This window comes from Alligator sinensis, unplaced genomic scaffold, assembly GCF_000455745.1.
Source record: "Alligator sinensis unplaced genomic scaffold, ASM45574v1 scaffold886_1, whole genome shotgun sequence".
NCBI lineage: Eukaryota > Metazoa > Chordata > Crocodylia > Alligatoridae > Alligator > Alligator sinensis.
The window spans coordinates 2,123,509-2,128,313 of record NW_005842040.1 but is presented as its reverse complement, the minus strand read 5'-3'; the positions used below and the strand labels follow the sequence as shown (position 1 = coordinate 2,128,313).

The following is a 4,805-nucleotide window of genomic DNA, read 5'->3' as shown; positions in this document are numbered from 1 at the left end:
AGAACAGCAATGGCAGCACTGAACTACCACCTTTAAGGAAAGGCCCTGGTAAACATGGTTTTTACTTTAACTGTGTTTTCTTACCGCTATTTAAAGAGCTCTCTTGCTAGAGCTCTGTCACAAGAAAATGCTGCTATGATTCAGGAACACCACACAATGGCTTGACTTCTACTCTGTGGTTCAGCTTTCTGTTGATGGCACGTCAACAGCAGTTTCCCTTTTCTTTTTCTGTTATGAAGTACAAAATGCAGTGGTAACCACACCATCAGCTAACAGCAGTTTCAGATTTTTTTGGTAGAGTAGTAAGGGGGGCACACAGTGGAAGCCTAAGTTATTGAAATTCCTTGCTAGATTTGTCTGGGATGTAGCGTGTTAGTCTGCTGAAAGGGAGAATATTGTTCAAGATCTTAGAAAGTCCAGTGTCCAATACCTAATTAAAATTAGGAAAATATTAAAAAGAGAGAAACTTTTTGCTAGCAGTCTTTCATTTGGGAAAAAAAATGATTTCTCAAGCACTGAACAATTCATTTTTAAAAACAGGGAGCGGATGCAACCAAAACCTGAAAGGAAGCCATGCCACAGTGACCAGAGACACTCCATGGAGGGGTTAGCTCTCGACTTTAAAAAGACCAAGCAAAGATATGCCCTGAAAAACACCCCCAGCAGAAAACCAAGATTTCTAAAGGAGAGAAGAGCCACAGAAGAAAGGGAATGGCAGTGATTAAGTTAAATTCAGATTATTCAGTTAAGACATGTTTCTGGACAGAGACAGAATGGATTATTAGCCTGCAACTGTATTTTTAAAGCAATTGCTATATAGAAAGCAAAACGACATATATCAAATTGGACTCTAGACAAGGCCTAAAAGACACGTGGGAGGAATAATTTTCTGAAGCTTAAATACTGAGGGGCAAGAGTTGTTAAGAGAATTAAGTTGATGTACTTGCCCTGCTCAAGTATTATGGATAGTCTATAGATATATCCCAGATGTTTAGAAACATTTTTTGGTAGGACAATAACCTAGTCCATAAAGAAAGATTGTAAGGCCAAAACCAACTCCCACTAATTGGAGGTTTGGGGAAGCTGGAAAGGTTGGCTATTATTTTTGAGGATATGTTGCAGACTAAGTATATTTACTTGTAGCCTGAAAAAAATGCTATAATTATTTAAGTGCTGACAGTGTGGCTCACAGCCCTGCAAGTCTCACACCGAGACCCTCCCTGCCCAGGAACAGCTTAACTCTAAAGCCTTGCTTCTGCTATGGATGTTCAAGAGGTCTCCCACCACTGGGTTAACATCAACACAGCTCCCATTCCTATTAGCAATGGTCAAAGAGCTAATGTTGATCAGATGCAGGTGTTTTTGCTACAGTCTCTTAGACCAGCTCATGCTACAGCTTCCCTTACTGTTTGCACTATAGGAGCCATGTGAACAGCAAAATACTGATAAAATTCAGTCTGGTGCAGCCTGAACAAGCTAATACCACAAGACACATGAATCCACTCCTGAACATTTATTTTTTGTTATGATGTTGGGTAGAGACAATATTTTTGTTGACATGGGTTTCACAAAATGATCACGCTGAGAGGCAGAAAAGGATGGATAAGGAATTGTAATCCAGGCCAGGCAAGCAGTTAAGAGTTATGTACTAGTCATAGTATAGGATACCATTTGATGACAAGAACTGTCCCACACCTTCCTTAGTACATGGCTGCAGATAGCTAGTTGCATGATGCCTCTAGCATCAGTTATAGCTACTTCAGGAAACAGGACAGAAAGTTTGGGCAAGCATCCTGATCCATTATAGGATGTTCTATATTAAACAAACACCCATCAAAATTAGGACTCAATCTAGGTAATGTTTTTCATTTTCTGGTTTGCTTTCCTATGGTAAGTCGTTATTTTCACTGTGGTGGCTGCACCTCCCATAAGGGACATATTTAGAATATGCCCTTGTTCAGCCAGGCATGCCAAAGAGTTCATTCTTTCATTTAAAATAAAGAGTTCCATTCTTCCTGGAATGAATGGCTGGCTGTGTGTAGGTATGAGGAATCCATCTGAAATTCATATATAGGGAATATAGCCCATATATTATCATTATGCCTTGTTGCCAAAGTATGGGAATCAATCTCTTCTTATGTAGAGTGTACTGGATTAAAAAAAATAAATCCAGGAAACTGCTTACATATCTCAACAAACAATATTAAACTGAGGCTGCATAACTGAACAGAAAGTCAACAACTCATTGGCTATTTAAGACTTTGAAGAAGTAGTCAGAACACTTATTACCTACAATATACTACCTTCTAAGATAGAGCTCCATCCATTGAAAGGCCCTGTTTACCAGTCTTGAGTCAGGAAAAACACTTACAGAAGAGTCAATTAGAGATTTCTGTCTAACTTAGAGGTATGGAATAGAGCTATGTAGGATGAGTACTAATCAACAGGCATTCAAATCAGTACTATCTTACAATATTCCACAATGTTGAATAGGAAATAGCAGCATCCAGTCTCAACATATTTTTGCATAATTGTCCTTATGCCACATTAAATATGAACTATTACATTAAAAGTGTTTTCTTGTCAACAAATGTAAGTTCTGCTCTTAAAGCAGTCATCGATTACTGCTAGAGAAAATACTCTTGCTATCACACTTCATTTCTAGCCTCTTTAGTGCCCCTCCCACCACTCTCAACACTTAAAAAATTACATCATATGTATACTTCAAATTCTGGTATTTTTCTGACTAAAACTGTAAGGGAAGAGAATGAAAGCAGGGTAGATTTGTATTTTATACACTAAATCAGAGATGTATAAAGCCTTAGAAAAAAAAACCCTCAAGAAAATGTATATGGCTTTCCTTTTCAGGGAGAGGGAGATCCATCCTTGGGGATATATCCATCTATCTCCATGGGAGATGCGCGCGCACACACTTTTCCCCAAGGACATAGATATATATCTCTATAGAAATATATAGGTGAGTGGGTCAGAGATTCACAATTCCAGGACTAAGAAACACATCACTGTACCCATGCCCTTGATTAAAATATAAAAAGACTGGAAAGGCTCAAAATGTCTTTGAGTTTTCTGTTGAATATTTCGGATTTTCATTTACACAAAACTCTATGAATTTAAGTCTCAAATACTCCTGAAGTTCTGACTTCTCCAATAAAAGCATTATTTTTAACATAGAATCAGGTTAATCTTGTTTTGATACAACCCTTCTGGAAACTACCTTAAAAATGTGTACTAATACCAAAAGGTTGGACAAACAAGTGGGAAGAGTCCCTACAGCATGGGAGAAAAAAACCCCACTATGGGACAAGCTGCTCTGGTATAAAGAACCACAGGCCAAGAATAGATCAAAATGACAAAAAAGCAAACATCAAAGTCCTAAGACTTTCAGCATATGTCCTTTCCCCCCCTGAATTCCCCTTAAATGCAAAGATCAGTTCAATATTTGAATCATACAGAGGCAATGGAAAAGCAGCTTCTACTTGATAGCTAACCTAAAGCCACTATAAACAAGGATCCTTACTAGTCATTCTCATCTCTCCATCAAATTGGTATCACCTTTCGTATAAATAAATGCCAAATGTGACATAAGCAACTTATTTCTGTACCTGTCTCAATTCATTGGTCAGTTTCTCAAACACAGTTTTTCTTCATTGCACAGATTTCATGGAAGCCAGACACTCCTCAGGTTGACAGTAACTGATAATATTTTCTTGATGGCATTTACCTTCTCCCTCAACAGGAAGAGGAGACAGCCATATCCATTGTTATTTCAGGCCCTTTATAGGGTGATTTTTCCTCTTACTCAAGCTGTTCTCAAGAGCAACAAGAGCAACAAGCTGCACTGTTCAAAGATTAAACTGGTGGATACGTTGACTCCTTGCACAGCCCCATAAAATGAAAAGTGCTAAACCTTGCTGTTGCTTTCATTCCTGATAGCAACCTCCAGTCCTCCCCCACTTGAGAAAAAAGACAGCTGTTAAAACAATGAAGAGCTGGAAGCAACTCTAGCCAGATAGGGTGCTTTGTGTTATCCCAGATCAGACTGATTACGTGCCATATTCTCTGAATAGATCTTATTGTTTACCCTGTGCTTCTTGTGCTCCTTCCGCACTCTCCAGCTCTCCCCACTTCCACTCCACCCCCAGCAATCACATTCTCTCAGCGATTGCTTTTATGTTACACCAACAGCAAAAGGCAAAGTGTTGAATCACCTTTCTCTTCCCAAGCTCCCCCTCTCCACCCCCAAAACACCAAATATCTCACAATGTCCGCAGCTGATCTACTGGAAGATGTCCCCCACCAGGCCCTGCATTAACTTCGTAGGAAACACCCCCCTTCCCATGGGCAACAGACCAGCGACGCCCCCCCAAATCTCTCCCTAAAAAGGAAGTTTGTGACTGAGGATTTGGGTAAATGCCACAACGCACTGAACGGGGGGGAGAAAAGGAAGTGCTTTCTGCGGACACCGTCTGCCTTAAAATTGCAGGGACCCTCCTCCCTCAGCAATCTCAAACACCCTGGCTGTGTCTCTGTCACAAGTGCACACACCCCGCAACCTCAAGAGTGTGTGTGTGTCACACACACCGCCACCGTCTCACAAGCACGCGCACACACATACACACACACACACACCCTGCCATCTCCTCTGTTCCTCACGCACACACTCACACGCACAACCACCTCCCCTGCGTGTTTGTCACACAACACAACCACCTCCCCCGCTTGTCACACACACACAGGCGCACACCTCCCCCCCACCTCCCCTGTGTGTCTGACTGGCGCGCACA

At 40.9% G+C, this 4,805-nt stretch overlaps 1 protein-coding gene across 2 annotated transcripts in view; it reads right to left on the bottom strand.

Annotated features, from left to right (window-relative positions):
* The window catches only part of FBXL20 (F-box and leucine rich repeat protein 20), an 84,358-nt gene extending 84,040 nt beyond the window's left edge, over positions 1 to 318 (bottom strand). Inside the window, exon 1 of one of the 2 annotated variants that reach the window (XM_025202885.1) lies at positions 85 to 318. The gene's annotated coding sequence lies outside the window, so the exon portion shown is untranslated. The remainder of the gene's footprint in view (positions 1 to 84) is intronic. The other variant, XM_025202886.1, reaches the window with a different exon arrangement.
* Between the last annotated feature and the right edge of the window lie 4,487 nt (positions 319 to 4,805).